Raw genomic sequence first — 22,702 nt, 5'->3', positions numbered from 1 at the left:
TGATCCAGACTGACCTGGTCGTTAATCACTACGAGGACTTCTGATCCAGACTGACCTGGTCGTTAATCACTACGGGGACTTCTGATCCAGACTGACCTGGTCGTTAATAACTACGAGGACTTCTGATCCAGACTGACCTGGTCGTTAATCACTACGAGGACTTCTGATCCAGACTGACCTGGTCGTTAATCACTACGAGGACTTCTGATCCAGACTGACCTGGTCGTTCATCACTACGAGGACTTCTGATCCAGACTGACCTGGTCGTTAATCACTACGAGGACTTCTGATCCAGACTGACCTGGTCGTTAATCACTACGGGGACTTCTGACCCAGACTGACCTGGTCGTTAATCCCTACGAGGACTTCTGACCCAGACTGACCTGGTCGTTAATCACTACGGGGACTTCTGACCCAGACTGACCTGGTCGTTAATCACTACGGGGACTTCTGACCCAGACTGACCTGGTCGTTAATCCCTACGAGGACTTCTGACCCAGACTGACCTGGTCGTTAATCCCTACGAGGACTTCTGACCCAGACTGACCTGGTCGTTAATCACTACGGGGACTTCTGACCCAGACTGACCTGGTCGTTAATCACTACGGGGACTTCTGACCCAGACTGACCTGGTCGTTAATCCCTACGAGGACTTCTGACCCAGACTGATCTGGTCGTTAATCACTGAGGACATCTGATCCAGACTGACTTGATCGTTAATCACTCTGAGGACTTCTGGGTCAGACTGTGTGAGTGTGAATGCTGTATGTGAGTGTAGTGTTTCTCACTGTGCTACTGTATAGTGCAGATCTCCAAGTGCGAGTCAGAGCCTCCCAGAGGCGGTCAGGTGAGCTGTGCTAGCTAGCCTATCGGTGTGTCCTCCAGATAGACCATCATAACACACCCTAGGCTTCTAGTTCTCACACTTCACTGTCACATTCAACACCCAAAAATAAATACTACGTCAATCCAGTCACTTTGGAAACAATCATCACAATAAGAATGACAACACAACCAGGGCAATGATGTGGGCCAATTTATTGGTGCACTGACTGTCCAATCAGTCTAGCAGAAATAAGTAGAAGTCGCATATGGCATTCAATCCAGATGACTGCTGCTGTCTTAATTGAATTATGAGATGAAATCACCCTTTACCTCTAATGAAATATTTAATGCTTCCTTACACTTGAATTCCGTGTAAAATCAGAGCATGTTGGAGTTGAGGACACGTTTGCTTTGAGACGGTTTCAATCTCTCTCAAAAAGTTACGTTATTGTGATGCTTTTGGGGGAGGGGAAATATCAAAGTACTGTGAAGAATTGTTCACCCTACTGTAATTCTTTATGTAAACACTGGCAATGATGCAAATTGCCAAGATTTGGGGTAATAGACAACAGCTGACTGTACTCTCTGCTCTCTTCCAACCCATTCTCAATAACAACATTGTGAACACAACATCCTCATACAATCTAGAATCACATTAGAATATGCATTCCATAAATGTAGTTATATATATATATACACACACACAACTGTAGTGATTCATTGTGAATTTTTGAAAAAACATCTGTTAATTAACCTCGATTCAATATAGCAGAAATATCAGCGTGCGGTCTGTCAGAGATGAATGTCCTGTGTTGCGTGTTCCTCGATCTCATCATGGTGTCCAGCACCACAGCCCTCTCTGGGCTCTTTACTCAAGCGTGGCCACTGAGAAGACAGGCCCATTTGTCTGAGGGGCCACTGGACAGATATGAAGTGCTAAGGTCCTCCCAGAGCAGAGCTGAGCCATCCCTCTTCGGCTAGTGTAGACTGGACTGTACCAGCCTGAGAGGCAGCCTGCTCTGGACTGGACTGTACCAGCCTGAGAGGCAGCCTGCTCTGGACTGGACTGTACCAGCCTGAGAGGCAGCCTGCTCTGGACTGGACTGTACCAGCCTGAGAGGCAGCCTGCTCTGGACTGGACTGTACCAGCCTGAGAGGCAGCCTGCTCTGGACTGGACTGTATCAGCCTGAGAGGCAGCCTGCTCTGGACTGGACTGTACCAGCCTGAGAGGCAGCATGCTCTGGACTGGACTGTACCAGCCTGAGAGGCAGCATGCTCTGGGCTGTACCAGCCTGAGAGGCAGCATGCTCTGGGCTGTACCAGCCTGAGAGGCAGCATGCTCTGGGCTGTTCCAGCCTGAGAGGCAGCATGCTCTGGGATGTACCAGCCTGAGAGGCAGTCAGCAGCAGCAGCATCACACTTGATCAATAGGCATCCTAATGTTTACAGTGTGCATGGTAATACCGTGAGTAAACAGACTGGTGTCAGCAGCATATAGCACACGCCTCCTGAAGGACAACTACAGCCTTTACCAGCTGACACATAGTGTTATACCAACCCTGTTAGTATTACTGCGGTGTCATGCAGCAAAGTAAAGGAAATTAATCTGGTTGTTTAGAGAGATTTATGGGTTGACATTTTTCAAAGGTTCGCAGGAGGCTGTGGTTGAGCAGAGACATTTCTGCACGCACACAAACGCACTCAAAGCAACACGCACAAAAACACAGAACAACACACACACAAACACAACACAGCTCTCTACTCTGTTTGGTCCTGGCCTGTGTTCCAGTAACAGCATGTGTTGAACTACACCAGGCCCATGCAGTAGTACCCTACCCTCCACTGTTAATTAGGAACCTGCATTCTTTGGACCGTTTGTTTCAGCCACATTACTTCTGAACTACTTGTCATGGAATTCACTGCATTCCTACTTAGTGAACAAACAGTTCAGGCAGCACAGTGGCCCTGTTTGTTTTGCCACACAGTGTAGTACTCAGGGAACTGGTTGCAGACACACTTCAGTAAAACGCATGAGCTGACGCACACCCAAAAATGTTTGTAGACGTGCTTACTAATGAAGAGTAAACTGTTTTATTACATTATATACATATAAAGTGGGTGAAACGGTATGTAAACATGATTAAAGTGACCAGTGTTATGTCTCTATGTATACTGAACAAAAATATAAATGCAACAATTTTAAAGATTTTGCTGAGTTACAGTTCATAAGGAAATTAAATCAATTGAAATAAATTAATTAAGCCCTAATCTATGGACTTCAAATGACTGGGCAGGGGCACAGCCATGGGTGGGCCTGGGAGGGCATAGGCCCACCCACGTGGGAGCCAGGCCGACCCACTGGGGAACCAGGCCCAGCCAATCAGAATAATTTCTTCACCACAAAAGGGCTTTATTACAGACAGAAATACTCCTTCTCTGTTCTGTCTCTCGGTCCCAGCTTTGATGCACATGTACTATCTCCGCCTTCTAGATGGTAGTGGGGTGAACAGGCCGTGGCTCGGGTGGCTGAGGTCCTTGATGATCTTCTTGGCCTTCCTGTGACACCGGGTCCTGTAGATGTCCTGGAGGGCAGGCAGTGTGCCACCAGTGATGCGTTGGGCTGAGCGCACCACCCTCTGGAGAGCCCTGGGGTTGCGGACGGTGCGATTACCATACCAGGTGGTGAATCCGATGCAACAGGATGCTTGCAATGGTGCATCTGTAGGAGTTTGTGAGGGTCTTAGGAGCCAAGTTGAATTTCTTCAGCCTCCAGAGGTGCTATAGCACCGTCTTCACCACACGGTCTGTGTGAAGGGACCATTTCAGGTTGTCAGTGATGTGCACGCCTAGGAACTTGAAGCTTTTGACCCTCTCCTCTGCGGCCCTGTCGATGTAGATGGGGGTGTGTCCTCGCTGCTCTCTCCTGTAGTCCACAATAAGCTCCTTCGTTTTGTTGACATTGAGGGAAAGATTATTTTCCTGGCACCAGTCTGCTAAGGCTCTAAACTCCTTCCTGTTGGCTGTCTCATCATCGTTGGTAATCAGGCCTACCACTGTTGCGTTGTCAGCAAACTTGATGATTGAGTACTGGAGGGGGCTGAGCAGGCACCCCAGTGGGGCCCACGTGTTGAGGATCAGCGTGGCAGAGTTATGGTTGCCTACCTTCACAATGTGGTCGGCCCGTCAGGAAGTCCAGGACCCAGTTGCACAGGGAGGGGTTCAGACCCAGGGCCCAGAGGGCACTATGGTGTTGAAAGCTGAGCTGTAGTCAATGAACAGTATTCTTACATAGATATTTCTCTTGTCCAGGTGGGATAGGGCAGCGTGTAGTGCAATTGCGATTGTGTCGCCCGTTTATCTGTTGGGACGATTTGCGAATTGAAGTGGTCTAGGGTGTCGGGTAAGGTGGAGGTGGAGGTGATATGTTCCTTAACTAGCCTCTCAAAGTTCTTCATGATAAGTGAATGCTACGGGGCGATAGTAATTGAATTTAGTTACCTTCATTTTCTTGGGTACAGGAACAATGGGGGACATTTTGAAGCAAGTGGGGACAACACGCTTAAATGACTTGCTCACGTCGGCCACAAAGAACAAGAGCACACAGTCCTTATGAGTGTCGGGGGCCCGCTTTGGCGGCTCTGTGTTTGGCTCCTCAAAGTGAGCGAAGAAAGTGTTTAGCTCGTCCGGGTGCGAGGCACCGTGTCCATGTTGTGGCTGGCGTTCCCTTTATAATCCGTGCCTGTCTCGAGTCCATGCCACATGCATCTTGTGTCTGAGTTGTTCAATTGTGACTCCAATTTGTCCCTGTACTGTCATTTTGCCTCTTTGATTGCCTTTACGGAGGTCATGCATAACAGGACAGGAAAATGGTCCAATTCGCACACTTTTATCAAGAGAACATCCCTGGTCATCTCTACTGCCTCTGATCTGGCAGACTCACTAAACACAAATGCTTAATTTGTAAATGATGTCTGATTGTTGGAATGTGCCCTTGACTATCCGTAAATTTAAAAAACAAGACAATTGTGCCGTTTGGAGGCCTATAAGAAGTCATTTGAAATTATTTATACTTTTACTATATTATTGCAATTACATTTACTTTTGATATATTTAATACCCAAATACTTTTAGACTTTTACTCAAGTAGTATTTTACTGGGTGACTTTCACTTTTACTTGAGTAATTTTCTATTACGGTATCTAAACTTTTACTCAAGTATGACAATCGGGTAGTTTTTACACAACTACCAGTCACCTTGCAATGGTTAAATGCAGTGGTTTGCACTTTCAGTTTTGCGTGAATGCTGCCATCTATCCACAGTTTCTGGTTTGGATATGTTGTAATCGTCACATTGGGAACAACATCCTCTATGCACTTCCTGATGAGCCCAGTCACTGAGTCAGTGTATACGTCAATACTACTTTCAGAGGCGACCCGGAACATTTCCCAGTCCACGTGATCAAAACATTCTTGAAGCATAGATTCCAATTGGTCAGAACAACATTGAACAGGGCCTGAACGTTAGCGAGTAATATACTAGGAAGCGGTGGATGGTATGCATGCCACCTGAGTCTGACTAGGGCCCCACTCCATCTACCTCTTTACTGACGTCGGTGTTTTGGTGCAGCACCCGGGATGAATAGAGCTGCATGAAACATTTCCATCGTACGGCCAGTGCTGCTCTGAAAATAGGCTAACCACTTCATACACAAACCTTTTATAACAAGGTTTATCACAAGGGAAGAAATGGAGCTGAAATGGTCATCCCAATACCCTTCCAAATCATGCATCATTTTCAAAGACAGAACAGCTAAACTCCATTGAGATCAAAACTAAACCCTTGCACAGAATTCCGATGACCTCTAGGATTGACAGGAAAAGGTCAGACATTATAAAAACACGATGTCTTCCATTATCAGGGTCACACAGAGACAAACTGAGCCCCCCCACACACACACACACTGAGAATCACCCCCCAACACACACACCACACAATGACCTTCTACACACTGACAGACCCCACCTGCTGCGAGGAGCAGGCTAGTTCACATGCTCATTAGCCAGTAGTAATCATGGCTGTGATGTGATTACATGTCTCCGTGTGCTTCCTCCTCCATAACTCTTTCTCCCCATGCAGCAGACTCATGGCTCAGGCCTTATCAGCCTGGGTACCACTCAGAGTTAAGACCTTCCCTAACATCCTCACTGTAACCTGTGGTTAAATCACAGGTTACATATCAACATTATTGTGCATTTTTACACCGGATTTATAATTACACCATGTCTTTATGAAGATGATTATAATGTTAATATCATAGTACAATAATATCACACTGTTGATATGTCCAGAGGTATAAACCAGGGATATTTTAAGAAATAGGCTAAAGGTCATGTTGACAATGTGGAACTATACAAAAACATGGAAAATGTCTAGGTGTCTCAGCTGGGTTTACAAGATTGATGTTTCAATATTATAGGAAATGCTAAACATTCAGCTCACAGGAAGTATTTATATTCAACAGCATGTCAGTCGCATGTCAGTTGGAACCAAAACACTTAAGTGTAGTTTATGTTTCCATGTGGTCCTGATAGTGAGCAGCTAGTGTGGCTGACAGGTCTAATAGCAGGTCTACCAGAGCTATGATTGCACGAAGGTCTAGCTTCCATGTAAAACATTTCAAGCACAGCTACAGTCAATGAATTCCTCAGCTGACAAAATACTCTAAAGTAAAATGTCAAAGACTCCAGCCACACACTGTTCTCTCTATTACTGCACGGCAAACAGTACCAGAGCGCTAAGTCTGGGACCTGAACAGCTTCTACCCCAAGCCACAAGACTGTTAAATAGTTCACCAAATAGCTACCCAGACTATGTGCATTGACCCTTTTTGCACTAACTCTGGCTCTATGCACACACACAGGACTCTACCCACAAACTCACACACACACACAGTACGCTGCTGCTACTGTCTGTCTATCTATACTGTTGCCTAGTCACTTTACCTCTACCTATATGTACCTATCTACCTCACTTACCTCGTACCCCTGTACGTGGACTCAGTACTGGCACCCCATGTATATAGCCACACTATCATTGCTCATTGTCTTTATTCCTCATGTTACACATTTGTATTTATATTATTATTTTAGATGTTGCATTGTATTCTGCATTGTTGGGAGGGGCCTGTAAGTAAGCTTTTCACTGTCTAAATCTGTTGTTTATGAAGGATGTGACAATAAAATTTGATTTGATATGCGAGCGAGCTGAATAGAGTACAACCCCAGGCTTTAATTTCAGTCCAGAGCTTTTTCTCTCCTCACATTTTACTTTAGAGTATTTTGTCAGCTGAGGAATTCATTCCTCACAAAGCACAGACTGAGACACAGTTACACTCAGAGTTGACATAGCTCCAATCTCCCTTGCCCCCCACTCCTGTTGCGCTGAACAAATGTACAACTTTGGAGTCCAAGGTTCAGCCCGGCATGGCACGTCATACCAAATTTCACAGCAAAACAACAGGCTCAGGCTAATCCCTTCTCCAATAGAGGGGCTAAACCCAGGCTGGCAGCAGCGTGGCACAGAGGGGCATGGCCCAGGGGGCTTTTCACCTCACACACCATCTAACAGAATGCTGCCATGCTGCACATACACCAGATCCTCCGTAAAATACCAGGAACACACTATTCTTTTACAACTCCACAGTCCACACAGTCAACTCCACAGTCCACACAGTCCACTCTCTCTTGCTCACCTCCCACTACTTTGCTTGCCACACATTCTCTCTCTCCTCAACCAAAAGTGAAACGTTATTAAACACATTTCCTTGTGTAACATCCGATCAGATGTCTGTTCTTTTATCTTCTACTGGATCTGTCCTATTATTCTCTCTCTTTTGTTCTCTCTGCACAAAGTGAAGGAGCAGAGGAGTCTCACCTGGCGTGTCCCAGTGGATGATCTCCTAGTTAGACTGGCTGGTGGTGGTGAACCTCATGGTGGTTGCAAGGGGGGAAAAGGTCATTCTCTCTCTCTCTGCTCAGGAGGAACACCTCAGAACGTTTATCACATCCTCCTTCTTCCTCTCTCCTAACAGCTCTGTCTCTCTCCCGCCACTCTCTCTCTTGCCCTTTCACTCCCCCTCCCTCAAACTCTCCCTTCTCTCTCTCTCTGAGCACTCTAATGAACTCCAGCCCTGTGTTGGAGAGAGAGGGGATGTCCAGCAGCCACAAAGATCAGAAGAGGAAGTACTGTACCTCTCTGTCCCACCTCTCTACGGACCAACAAACACTGGGTTTTTACCTGCCCTGCATTTCTGTCCTGGCAAGTCCTCAGTATTCACACCTTCTAACATGTAAACAACCTCAGTTTCTCACAGTTAGGTCAGATTCACACTTTTGTTACTATTAAATCACTTCATCCTGACCCACATATTTGGCACTTTTATTGTCAGCAGAGAACCTTGTCTTTCCTCTGAGTGGCAGCCTTGGAGCTAGGGGTAGGGGAAGGTGGGAGGGGACATTGACATGGAGTTCTCCCAACATTGAAACCTCTTCTTCCTCAGTGGTTAATTTTCCCAAATTTGGACATGCAATAGTCAATCAGTTGCTCCACATCACACATTGTGACAGGAGGCAGAGGAATCTAACAGAAACCACTGTCTGAGGTAAGACACTTTAATAAGTTTGTCTGCTTCTCACACATACTTTCGGAAGGTATAGTACCTATTTTATAACCCCAGCTGTGGGCCAGCAGATTGGCTGAAGACAAGTGTGTGCTGTGACCTCATGGGGATGGTGAAGGAAGTGAAACTGATCCAGAGGTATGCAGGCCAGGCCAGGCCCGGAGAGCAGGTGCTATTGACACTGCCCCATGGTCAATATTGTAAATGATAAACAACCATGGTTCATGTGCCTTGTTCTTGAGAACAAGAAATAAACTTCTAGCAGCTAGCCCTTTCTTTATTAAAATAGTTGATCTTCTTGAAAGGGAAAGTTTGCTAGTATACGATGCAATTGATTTTATTATATAAAAATATAATTCTTGCCTTACCTTTGACAAGCTTCTTTTGTTGGGTTGATAAGTTGAGGTGTAGACTGATTAATCTCAGATAGGTCTAGTCAGTGAGAGATTCAGCAGAGGAATGTTGAATCTGAATCTATTGTGATGTAACTAATGTGGTACGCCTTTCAGAACTATGAAGGTCAGGATACCAAGTACCACTGACTGTGACTGATTTCTCATCCGTGTCTGCGTTTCTACTAATCACCAATGAGCACCATGGCATGTAGCATTCATTTGACACAGGGCTTAAAGACTTTTATTGGAAATCTCATCCAGTTATCTGCAACAAACACCAGATTCATATTGGCAGCTGTGTGGCACAATAAATTAGGCTTGTTTTCCAACTACATAAAAACGAGTGGATCTAATACAAGACTAAATGATCATCATTGATTTTATTATTTTATTTCTGCGTTTTGTGTCGCACCTACAGGGTTGAAATATGCTTCTCTCTCTTTGTTTACTGGGGTGCTGTCCTCAGATAATAGCATCTTTGTTTTTTTATTTGATGCTAGCGTCCCACATATCCCAGAGAAGTTAACGGTGGTTATTATCCCAGCAAAATGAGTTAAGACCATTAAGAAGATAATCATTCTGCATGAGGATTTATACATGTCCATTTGCCTTTATCAGTTCCCTCAACTAAGCACTACAGCCATGCCAGCTTCAATACAAACCATTTTGTAGGAAATTATCCATACAGAGCTACGAAAAGCATTTGGAGCATTGAAAAGCTTCTAGTTATATCCTGCCTGTTGGGCCCTGTCCGGGGGTGTCATCGGATGGGGCCACAGTGTCTCCTGACCCCTCCTGTCTCAGCCTCCAGTATTTATGCTGCAGTAGTTTGTGTCGGGGGCTAGGGTCAGTCGGTTATACAGTGGGGCAAAAAAAGTATTTAGTCAGCCACCAATTGTGCAAGTTCTCCCACTTAAAAAGATGAGGCCTGTAATTTTCATCATAGGTACACTTCAACGACAGACAAAATGAGAAGAAAAAAAATCCAGAAAATCACATTGTAGGATTTTTTATGAATTTATTTGCAAATTATGGTGGAAAATAAGTATTTGGTCAATAACAAAAGTTCCTCAATACTTTGTATAGCCTTTGTTGGCAATGATAGAGGTCAAATGTTTTCTGTAAGTCTTCACAAGGTTTTCACACACTGTTGCTGGTATTTTGGCCCATTCCTCCATGCAGATCTCCTCTAGAGCAGTGATGTTTTGGGGCTGTTGCTGGGCAACACGGACTTTCAACTCCCTCCAAAGATTTTCTATGGGGTTGAGATCTGGAGACTGGCTAGGCCACTCCAGGACCTTGAAATGCTTCTTACGAAGCAGCTCCTTCGTTGCCCGGGCGGTGTGTTTGGGATCATTGTCATGCTGAAAGACCCAACCACGTTTCATGTTCAATGCCCTTGCTGATGGAAGGAGGTTTTCACTCAAAATCTCACGATACATGGCCCCATTCATTCTTTCCTTTACACGGATCAGTCGTCCTGTTCCCTTTGCAGAAAAACAGCCCCAAAGCATGGTGTTTCCACCCCCATGCTTCACAGTAGGTATGGTGTTCTTTGGATGCAACTCAGCATTCTTTGTACTCCAAACACGACGAGTTGCGTTTTTACCAAAAAAGTTATATTTTGGTTTCATCTGACCATATGACATTCTCCCAATCTTCTTCTGGATCATCCAAATGCTCTCTAGCAAACTTCAGATGGGCCTGGACATGTATTGGCTTAAGCAGGGGGACACATCTGGCACTGCAGGATTTGAGTCCCTGGCGGCGTAGTGTGTTACTGATGGTAGGCTTTGTTACTTTGGTCCCAGCTCTCTGCAGGTCATTCACTAGGTCCCCCCGTGTGGTTCTGGGCTTTTTGCTCACCGTTCTTGTGATCATTTTGACCCCATGGGGTGAGATCTTGGAGCCCCAGATCGAGGGAGATTATCAATGGTCTTGTATGTCTTCCATTTCCTAATAATTGCTCCCACAGTTGATTTCTTCAAACCAAACTGCTTACCTATTGCAGATTCAGTCTTCCCAGCCTGGTGCAGGTCTACAATTTTGTTTCTGGTGTCCTTTGACAGCTCTTTGGTCTTGGCCATAGTGGAGTTTGGAGTGTGACTGTTTGAGGTTGTGGACAGGTGTCTTTTATACTGATAACAAGTTCAAACAGGTGCCATTAATACAGGTAACGAGTGGAGGACAGAGGAGCCTCTTAAAGAAGAAGTTACAGGTCTGTGAGAGACAGAAATCTTGCTTGTTTGTAGGTGACCAAATACTTATTTTCCACCATAATTTACAAATAAATTCATTAAAAATCCTACAATGAGATTTTCTGGATTTTTTTTCTCTCATTTTGGTCTGTCATAGTTGAAGTGTACCTATGATGAAAATTACAGGCCTCTCATCTTTTTAAGTGTGAGAATTTGCAAAATTGGTGGCTGACTAAATACTTTTTTGCCCCACCGTATCTGGAGTACTTCTCCTGTCTTATCCGGTGTCCTGTGTGAATTTAAGTATGCTCTCTCTAATTCTCTCTCTTTCATTCTCTCTCGGAGGACCTGAGCCCTAGGACCATGCCTCAGGACTACCTGGCATGATGACTCCTTGCTGTCCCCAGTCCACCTGGCCGTGTTGCTGCTCCAGTTTCAACTGTTCTGCCTGCGGCTATGGAACCCTGACCTGTTCACCGGACATGCTACCTGTCCCAGACCTGCTGTTTTCAACTCTCTAGAGACAGCAGGAGCGGTAGAGATACTCTTAATGATCGGCTATGAAAAGCCAACTGACATTTACTCCTGAGGTGCTGACTTGTTGTACCCTCGACAACTACTGTGATTATTATTATTTGACCATGCTGGTCATTTATGAACATTTGAACATCTTGGCCATGTCCTGTTATAATCTCCACCTGGCACAGCCAGAAGAGGACAGGCCACCCCTCATAGCCTGGTTCCTCTCTAGGTTTCTTCCTAGGTTCTGGCCTTTCTAGGGAGTTTTTCCTAGCCACCGTGCTTCTACACCTGCAAATTGCTTGCTGTTTGGGGTTTTAGGCTGGGTTTCTGTACAGCACTTTGAGGTATCAGCTGATGTAAGAAGGGCTATATAAATAAATTTGATTTGATTTCGTCATCCAATGAGAAAATGGGAAAACCTGCTGGGTACCGCCTGGCTACCCAGCCCTGAGCCCTCCCATCTCATCTCATCGCTGACTGGCAAGCCTTACTTCAGTGAAGAAGACAGTCCTCTTCTCTGTACTTTAAACATTCTCTCCAATCTCCTTTAGCAGAGTAACTGTCTGTCTGACAGGCTGAGGTTACCTCATTAGGCTGTACTTATGGCCGGACTGAAACATCTCAACCACCCAGCCAGGGGCTTTTTTTGCAGGTGGATCAACTCTGCCTAGCTTGCTCCTGTGGAAACAATCGGACCCTCTTCTCTCCTCACCCAGGCCCACACCACAGATGGTCAGCTCTAAAGCCCTGAGACACTGCTGGGCACTGAGCACAGAGTGGCCCTGGCAGGTCCCAACATGCTCCATGGGAAGTAAACACAAGGCCTGAACCGTGGCACTGAGTCACCCTGGCAGGTCCCAACATGCTCCATGGGAAGTAAACACAAGGCTGAACCGTGGCACTGAGTCACCCTGGCAGGGGGGAGACGCTTGAGGACACAGAGACTGAGCAGCATATAACAGCCAAGGCATGATGCGTCTGACACAACACATTAAAATGCAGTGTTGTACCACACATCTCTAGCCACAAGGTCGCGCTGCTCCAAAGCAGAGGCTAGCCAACAGCTAATTAGAGAGGCCTGAAAGGAGAGGGGACCTGGGCTATAATGAGGGGTTTAGCTGGACAAGAGGGCCACTCTCTCACACTTTGTTCTCCAGGCTTAGAAGACATTCTGAAAAGGAACAACATGAGACTGTAGCGTCAGCCCACTGGGCACACACTGACTGGTTGAATCAACGTTGTAACCACGTCATTCCAATGAAAGATCTGTGCCAGTGGGAGGGGAGACACAGACCAAAAACTGGGCCAAATTGCATATAAACAAAATGAGATGCTTGGTGTTCAGCCATCTAATCCAACTAAAGTGTCCTGGTGTCCATGTAGGCCTTTAACATAATGGCCATCTCAGCAGCTCTCTTCTCATAACTCTCCTCTGTTTCTCCTTTTTATGGCCAGGCGTTAATAGCTTGTATAGTAGATCTGTTGCTCTTGGTTACGGTGCGATAAACACCCATCAACACTCTCACTCCTGTTTGTCATTTTTCCAGGCAGTGCCAACAACAGTAAGAGGCCTGGGGGAGAGGAGGAAGAGAGCAAGTTATTTTCCAGCCTATGAACAGTGGGTTAACTGCCTGTTCAGGGGCAGAACGACAGATTTGTACCTTGTCAGCTCAGGGGTTTGAACTTGCAACCTTCCAGTTACTAGTCCAACACTCTAACCACTAGGCTACCCTGCCGACCCATTACTCCAATGGCACAAAATTAGCTGACTGATAAATATTTAAAGGATTATTTGATGTGATTCATCAAAGAAATTGCTGTTTTATGCCACCCCCCAACCATCACAATTAAATGGCTTTCAAAGGCACTTACCTTGGGATCAATAGAAACAGAGATTTGCTGTGGCAAAATAAAAAGTTGAGAGTTAACTGGAACAAGGGGGATGAGGATCAGAGGGAGAATCAATGAGGAGTCCTGCAGCTTCAGGGGAAATATTTAATGCCCATAGATCCAGCCTCTGCATGCCATATCCCAATCACTCACACTACCTGACTGCAATCAGGGGTCACCTTCCTGTGAACTGCAAACACAAACAGTGTGCTGCTAGGAAAGGAGAGGGGACACTAACTATCCTCCCCTCCTGTTTTTCACTGCTCTTTATCTCCATCAATAGACTACAACACACTTGATGTTCAACACTGTCACCTCCTTGTTCAGATGAATCACTTGCTATTTCAACAACAACTTCTTCCAATGACAGTATTTACAGTAAATGATCGTGTCACTGACTAGCAACGATAGTCTACAGCGCCTGCTGAAAGGAATGACTAGACAATGTAAATGTAGGACCAGGCCCATAGACACTGGTGACAAGCAGTCCCCCCCGTCACTTACCGCAGGATCAGAGGAGTTGAGTCTGCTGGAGTGCCATGACCCTTGCACTAGCTTGGCACAAGTACCCTTCAGCTGCCTGGAAAACAAAACTTGACACTTCCAGCACAACACACAATGTTCTGTCCTGTTGCCCATTTCCCCCTTTGTCCGCCTGAACTCACCCACACTTTTATCCACCATCCATTTCAACTGGGTGCATTTAGTAAAGCAGTCACGCTCAAGGACAACATCAGCAAAAGTATAACGCACCTCTGAGTACGTCAGATCCAACACATGGTTTGAAATGTTGGCTTTCAGTATTCTGAGTATATCGCTCTGCTCCATCAGTAACACAGGAGTTGAGCTAACTAATTCTATGAAGGCAAATCTAAATGAAAAAAGCCCGCCTCCCTTATCTGGCTGACACCATACCCAAAGATCGATCCCGCTGCTCAGTACAGGGCCAGGGGTTCAGAGATGTCCTGCCTCCCCCCGCATCCCCCTAGGCTCAGCAGCTCTGATGAGCCAGATAATTAAATTCAAGGGGCATTATTGGCATGGGAAACATATGTTAACATTGCCAAAGCAAGTGAAGATAATAAACAAAAGTGAAAAAAAGAATAAAAATGAACAGTAAACACTACACTCACAGAAGTCCCAAAATAGAGACATTTCAAATGTAACTTCGTTTGCTTTCACCGTAAAGCATTTTTGAAATCTGACACATTGGCTGGATTCACAACAAGTGTAGCTTTAATTTGGTATATTGAATGTGTGATTTCATGTGTGATGACCCTCCCACTCTGTCTGCCGTATTCTGTCTTTGTTCTTGTTTCCTTATTAGGATGCCGGTGGGCGGAGTTGGGAGGGTCGTCAGCTTCATGGGAAACACCTGGGCCAGGCGTCTCCCAGGATAAATAGACCTCTTCCACATTCATGGAGGAGACTCTCTCCATGCAGACACCTTTGTAGATTCTGTTGTGGTTCTTGGTGGCCTTTTGTTTGTTTGCTTTGGCACCTTTCAACACCCTGCATTATCACATTCATGCATGCAAAACACTCACTTACACTACTGATTACTGATTACACACACCATTGTATATTTTCCTTAGTTGCTTTAGTTAATAAATATATCTTTTGTTACTCCTTATCTCCACGTTGTCTCCCTTTGTTACGGGCTTTGAGCCGGTTCGTGACACATGAAAGTTACATTTTTATAGTAATTTATTTGAATTTGTCGCTCTGCATTTTCACTGGATGTTGGCCAGTTGGGACGCTACCATCCCACATATCCCAGAGAGGTTAACAAACTATAGCTTTGGCAAGTCGGTTAGGACATCTACTTTATGCATGACAAGTAATTTTTCCAACAATTGTTTACAGACAGATTATTTCACTGTATCACAATTCCAGTAGGTCAGAAGTTTACATACACTAAGTTGACTGTGCCTTTAAACTGCTTGGAAATTTCCAGAAAATGATGTCATGGCTTTAGAAGCTTCTGATAAGCTAATTGACATAATTTGAGTCAATTGGAGGTGTACCTGTGGATGTATTTCAAGGCCTACCTTCAAACTCAGTGCCTCTTTGCTTGACATCATGGGAAAATCAATCAGGCAAGACCCCAGAAATAACATTGTCGACCTCTACAAGTCTGGTTCATCCTTGGGAGCAATATCCAAATGCCTGAAGGTACCATGTTCACCTGTACAAACAACAGTACGCAAGTATAAACACCATGGGACCACACAGCCGTCATACCGCTCAGGAAGGAGACGCATTCTGTCTCCTAGAGATGAATGTACTTTAGTGCGAAAAGTGCAAATCAATCCCAGAAAAGCAGCAAAGGACCTTGTGAAGACGCTGGAGAAAACCGGTACAAAAGTATCTATATCCACAGTACAATGAGACCTATATCGACATAACCTGAAAGGCCGCTCAACAAGGAAGAAGCCACTGCTCCAAAACCACCATAAAAAAGCCAGACTACGGTTTGCAACTGCACATGGGGACAAAGATCATACTTTTTGGAGAAATGTCGTCTGGTCTGATGAAACAAAAATAGAACTGTTTGGCAATAATTACCATCGTTATGGTTTGAGGAAAAAGGGGGAGGCTTGCAAGCCGAAGAACACCAACCCAACCGTGAAGCACGGGGGTGGCAGCATCATGTTGTGGGGTGCTTTACTGCAGGAGGGACTGGTGCACTTCACACAAATAGATGGCTTCATGAGGGAGGAAAATGATGTGGATATATTGAAGCAACATCTCAAGACATCAGTCAGGAAGTTAAAGCTTGGTCACAAATGGGTCTTTCAAAAATGGATAATGACCCCAAGCATACTTCCAAAGTTGTGGCAAAATGGCTTAAGGACAACAAAGTCAAGGTATTGGAGTGGCCATCATAAAGCCCTGACCTCAATCCTATTGAAAATGTGTGGGCAGAACTGTAAAAGCGTGTGCGAGCAAGGAGGCATACAAACCTGACTCAGTTACACCAGCTCTGTCAGGAGGAACATACAGTTGAAGTCAGAAGTTTACATACACCTTAGCCAAATACATTTAAACTCAGTTTGACACAATTCCTGACATTTAATCCTAGTTAAAATTCCTTGTCTTAGGTCAGTTAGGATCACCACTTTATTTTAAGAATGTGAAATGTCAGAATAATAGTAGTGTGATTTCTTTCTTTATTTCTTTCATCACATTCACGGTAGGTCAGAAGTTTACATACACTCAATTAGTATTTGGTAGCATTGTCTTTAAATTGTTTAACTTGGGTCAAACGTTTCCGGAAGCCTTCCACAAGCTTCCCACAATAAATTGGGTGAATTTTGGCCCATTCCTCCTGAAAAGAGCTGGTGTAACTGGGTCAGGTTTGTAGGCGCATGTGACTAATGACATTTGATTTGATCTGATTAGAAGCACAAGCATTTCACTACACCCGCAATAACATCTGCAAATCACGTGTATGTGACCAATAAAATGTGATAGCCTATAGGCCAATGCAGCAGTAGGCCTATACCGCAACTTCAATCGTCAACTAATTAAAATACACAGGCCTAAAGCTGACAAATAAAAACAGAAGAAAAAATCCTGATGAAAATTCAGGTTATTTCAATCGCATTCATCTATCTACTCCAACTGTCTGCCTCCCTATCTGTCTGTCTTGACTTGAGCTATCGCTAGTGAAGTGCAATATTGTATCAAATCAATTAACTTGATCCGGCACTAGTGAACTTGCAAAATTGTATCAACTAGCCTTTTCTGGACTCTGAGTTTCCAGACAGCTGATGTTACACTGGATAAATGGGATCATCAGATCATGCTATTTTTAAACTGGATATATGGGATCATCAGATCATATTTTTACACTGGATAATCGGATCATCAGATCATGATATTTTGCTTTCACACTGAGGCTTGGTGATGATTGAGACCGGGAGTGTTGGAGTTTAGTTTCTAATATCGTGAGGAACTAACATCATTTGCAATGAATGTTAAAAAAGCAGACTTCATTGACTTATTGCGCGAGGTGAAGAAAAATGTACTGTGAAGCTCAGCATATTAGTGATGGACATGGTGAGTTAAGACAATTAGAAAATCAGACATTCTCAAATGGGCACTTTCCTACATTTGCGAGCAGCAGGCCAGGTAGGCCTACATCTATGCATGCTCATGCAACGTTATCAGGACAGAGAAACCAGACACCCGCTCATCGCTCACATGGAGCACACCAAACAAAAAACAATGAAAAAATTTGCCAAAACTGGGAAATGATGGTTATGAAATAAATCTAAACTTGTTTCTCACTAGTGTAGCAGGTTGTGAACTCTGCAAAAAAATGTTAAATGTTTCCACTCAGAGAATGAGAATGATAAATTACTGTAATTAATACATTAATTAACAGAAATTAATTCAACCAAATGACGGGGATTAATAGTACATTTACTAGGGCTACTGGTGACGTAATGGGGAATTACTAGGGCTACTGGTGACGTAATGGGGAATTACTAGGGCTACTGATGACGTAAATGGGGAATTGATCAAAATAAACAATTAAAGGGAAAACAATTCACACAATGAAACAATGAACACAGAAGAATTTGCGGGAATACAGCTGAGAGCATTCTGGAGTACCTGGGCCAGCCCTCCCATTAGGCAAGATTAGGCAGCCGCCTATGGCAGCACTTGAATTTGGAGCTGTCACGCCCTGGCCATAGAGAGGCTTTTATTCTCTATTTTGGTTAGGCCAGGGTGTGACTAGGGTGGGCATTCTAGTTTCTTTATTTCTATGTTTTCTATTTCTGTGTGTTTGGCCGGGTGTGGTTCTCAATCAGAGGCAGCCGTCTATCGTTGTCTCTGATTGGGAATCATACTTAGGCAGCCTTTTTTCCTTTCACATTTGTGGGTATTTGACTTTGTTAGTGGCATTGTTGCCCAAGTTAAGCTTCATGGTCGTTTCCTTGTTTTGTTGGCGACATTCATTTAAAATAAAATAAATGTACGCTCATCACGCTGCGCTTTGGTCCAGTCATTTCCAGGAAGACGCCCGTGACAGAACTATCCACCACAAACGGACCAAGCGGCGTGGCTGGGAGGAGCAGCGCTTTCTGGAGGAATGGACATGGGGAGGAGATATTGGAAGGAAAGGGACCCTGGGCACAGGCTGGTGAATATCGCCGTCCTAAGGAGGAGCTAGAAGCAGCAAAGGCGGAAATGGCGGCGAGGGTCCCCGCACCAGAGGCAAAAACATTTGAGGGGGCACACGGGGAGAGTGGCAGAGTCAGGCTATAGACCTGAGCCAACTCCCCGTGCTTACCGTAAGGAGCGTGGTACTGGTCAGTCACCGTGTTAAGCGGTAAAGCGCACAGTGTCTCCAGTGCCCTCTCATAGCCTGGTGCGCTATATGCCAGCTCTCCGCAAGTGCCACGCTAGAGTGGGCATCCAGCCAGGGCAGATTGTGGCAGCTCAGCAAGCTTGGTCTCCGGTGCGCCGTTTCGGCCCAGGGTATCCTGCGTCGGCTCTGCGCACTGTGTCTCCCGTGCGCGGGGACTGCTCAGTGCGTCCTATGCCGGGCTAAGGTGGGCATTCAGCCAAGAGGAGCAGTGCAAGTGTTAAGCACCAGATCTCCAGTGCCTCCCCACAGCCCGGTTCAACCTGTGCCTGCGCTCTTGGAGGTGCCGGGCTAAAGTGGGCATTCAGCCTGAAAGAGTGGTGCCAGGGATAAGCACCAGATCTCCAGTGCTCCCCCACAACCCGGTTCATCCTGTGTGTCCTCCAAGGACCAGGCCTCCAGTAGGTCTCTCCAGCCTGGTGAACCCTGTGCCTCCTCCAAGGACCAGGCCTCCAGTAGGTCTCCCCAGCCTGGTGAGTCCTGTGCCTGCTCCACGGGCCAGTCCGGGGCCTCCAGCGACGGTCCCCAGTCCGGGGCCCGCAACGGGGGTCCCCAGTCCAGGGCCGGCAACAAGGGTCCCCAGTCCAGGTCCCCGCACCAGAGGTGCCATCAAAGTGGGGGGAGCCACAGTGGTGTTGCTGCTAAATCCCAGACAAAAAAAACATAAAAGATCCCAGTGAGGCCAAAAATATATGAATTGATCTTTACAGGATATGTTCGTGCAGGCTGGGCCACATCAAGATAAGGAGGGGAATTTCCCAAGAGATGAGTGACCCACTACAAATAGGAGCATGGCGAACAAAAAAAGTGGAGAGACCATTGCTTGTCTATTCCTATAAAAAAAAGATGCAGCCTACTGTTTTGCTGCAAATCTTTTTCACAGGAGTGCAAATCAGGGATGAAACCAGGGACTGGAAGAATCTCTGCCATCTCCTCACCTCGCACGAGAGGTCGCATGACCACCTTGATAGTTTCCAGAGGTGGAAGGAGCTGGAGATCAGGATGGTCTCTAAGCTAACTATCGATGCACAAGCCAAACAGGCTATTGATGGAGAGATTCTCCGCTCATTGCTCTGATAAGCGTAATGGCCACCCAGAACATTGCGTTATGTTAGACCACCGACAGGCTGAACGAGCCAAATAATGGGAACTTTCTGAAGTTTGTGGAAATGCTGGGTATTTTGATGGTGTCACACCCCGACCATAGTTTGCTTTGTAGGTTTCTAAGTTTTGTTTGGTCAGGGTGTGATCTGAGTGGGCATTCTATGTTGGATGTCTAGTTTGTCTGTTTCTGTGTTTGGGCCTGATATGGTTCTCAATCAGAGGCAGGTGTTAGTCATTGTCTCTGATTGGGAACCATATTTAGGTAGCCTGTTTTGTGTTGGGTTTTGTGGGTGGTTGTTTCCTGTCTTTGTGTTTGTTGCACCAGATAGGGCTGTTTCAGTTTTGCCACATTTATTGTTTTGTATTATGTTCATGTTGAGTTTTAAAAACATGAACTATAACCACGCTGCATTTTGGTCCGCCTCTCCTTCCCAGGAGGAAAGCCGTTACAGAACGACCCACCAAAACAGGACCAAGCAGCGTGGTAACGGGCAACAGCAACAGCGGCGCAAAGAGGAATGGACATGGGATGATGTATTGGACGGCAAGGGTTGCTACACATGGGAGGAGATCCTGGCGGGAAAGGATCGCCTTACATGGGAACAGGTGGAGGCAGCTAGGAGAGCAGAGGCAGCCGGAGAGAGGAGTCAGAGATACGAGGGAACACGGCTGGCAAGGAAGCCCGAGGCACACCGGAAGTATGGCGAAGCCAGGTAGGAGACCTGAGCCAACTTCCTGTGCTTACCGGAGGGCGAGAGAGACCGGGCAGGCACCGTGTTATGCTGTGGAGCACACGGTGTCCCCAGTGCGGGTGCATAGCCCGGTGCGGTACATACCAGCTCCTCGTATCGGCCTGGCTAGAGTGGGCATCGAGCCAAGTGCCATGAAGCCGGCTCTACGCATCTAGTCTCCAGTACGTCTCCTTGGGCCGGCGTATATGGCACCAGCCTTGCGCATGGTGTCCCTGGTTCGCCTGCACAGCCCAGTACAGGCTATTCCACCTCGCCGCACTGGCAATGCGACTGGGAGCATTCAACCAGGTAAGGTTGGGCAGGCTCGGTGCTCAGGAGAATTGATTAGCCTAGGGGTTCACATACTTTTCCCAACCTACACTGTGAATATTTAAATGATGTATTCAAGAAAAATACAATACATTTGTGTGTCATTAGTTTAAGCACACTATGTTTGTCTATTGTTGACTTAGATGAAGACCAGATTGAATGACCAATCTATGCAGAAATCCAGGTCATTCCAAAGGGTTCACAATCTTTTTCTTGCCACTGTCTTTCTTCCTATTGCAGTGGTAAGCCTACCTGTTTGACAGACACAATTATACTATTTCATAGATTTTGGTATAGCCAAATACTCCAATACTGTCGCATGCACTGATTAAACACCTCCGTGTCTGGGAAGGGCTTGGTGTGGTTGGTTAAAACCAGAGCTCCAATTGAGTGAGGGTATCACATACCCTTTGTTAAAGAAAAGGGCAAGAATGAGATCTATTGTTTTCTTTATATTTTGAAATAAATACATGAAACGTATCCAGATTATATCAAGTGTTCTATAACAATGCTTAACTCTGTGATGCCTTATGGTAGAAACCAGCTCTAAAATGCCCGCGAAAGACCCTGATGCATATGGAGATATATTGATTCCTCTCTATGACAATCTGAAGCTGAGCTGCAGCCTATAATATTCAAGGAGATTTTTTTAAATTACTTTGCTATTCTGTCCCTGCTTTTCTCTTTCTGAAAAGAGAAGATGTTTGTTTAAACCCAGGCAGCCTTTAGGGAAACACTTCTCTTGCTGGGTTATACAACAGACGAGTAGCCAGCAGTTGAAGCTTACATTATTCTGCTCTGTCTGGATGGAAAGGTACATTTTGAAAGTGCCATGCTTAGATTCATAAGGATGTCTAAGATTATTATTATTTGCAAACAAGACACTCTGGTTTGACATTCAGAAATATGGTAAGAACACGCATTTCCCTGTCCATTATTCCCTGAAACTTCCATTTTTTGGGGGGGGGTGGCAGAATGTCCAGGGCCGGCCCTGTGGAGAACTGAGTGTATGGGCGGAGAGAGATGCACCATATCTTCAACCAAAACACCCGCCACTTCTTCTTGTCTCAACATTTTAAATTATACTCAAGACTCATCATCTTCATACATATGAGGCCCTTTTCACTGATAGCCGCAACTCGATAATCAGCTAGGCTCATTACTACGCGCTCTGCCCAAATAGGCATAGACCTATGCACCTTGAAACAATACACAGCTATGTTTTTAAAGAAGTTAATAATCCTCTGTGGCTAAGTCATGCCCTCTGGTGAAATATTTCAAATGATTTTATTTAGACAGGAGATATTATATAATTTTGGCAAAACATCAATTTACATTAGAGCACATACTGTATGTCAAACTCATTCCACAGAGGGCCGAGTGTCTGTGGGTTTTCGCTCCTCCCTTGTACTTGACTGATGAATTAAGGTCACTAATTAGTAAAGAACTCCACCTGATTGTCTAGGTCTTAATTGAAAGGAAAAACCCACAGACACTAGGCCCTCCATGGAATAAGTTTGACAACCCTGCTTTAGAGGAAGCCGGCATCTGAACAGTTCACTCGCCAACTTTCCTATCCACTTCCCAAGTGTCTGAATCCAGAGATCTGTATAATGACGAGGTGCTCATGTCTCTGCCCTGACGATG

General features: G+C 45.4%; 1 protein-coding gene across 8 annotated transcripts in view; it reads right to left on the bottom strand.

Moving 5' to 3' along the window:
• The window catches only part of LOC112249280 (pleckstrin homology domain-containing family A member 7), a 152,088-nt gene that overhangs the window by 88,282 nt on the left and 41,104 nt on the right, over window positions 1–22,702 (bottom strand). The window contains exon 1 of one of the 8 annotated variants that reach the window (XM_042330993.1): window positions 7,761–7,964. The exons of the other annotated variants lie outside the window; for them this stretch is intronic. The gene's annotated coding sequence lies outside the window, so the exon portion shown is untranslated. Of the gene's footprint in view, window positions 1–7,760; window positions 7,965–22,702 lie in introns of those variants that run through there. 8 annotated transcript variants of the gene reach the window in all.

Source organism: Oncorhynchus tshawytscha, linkage group LG12, assembly GCF_018296145.1.
Source record: "Oncorhynchus tshawytscha isolate Ot180627B linkage group LG12, Otsh_v2.0, whole genome shotgun sequence".
NCBI classification, from domain to species: Eukaryota; Metazoa; Chordata; class Actinopteri; order Salmoniformes; family Salmonidae; genus Oncorhynchus; species Oncorhynchus tshawytscha.
The sequence above is the reverse complement of the archived record's forward strand: the minus strand, read 5'-3'. Positions and strand labels throughout refer to the sequence as shown.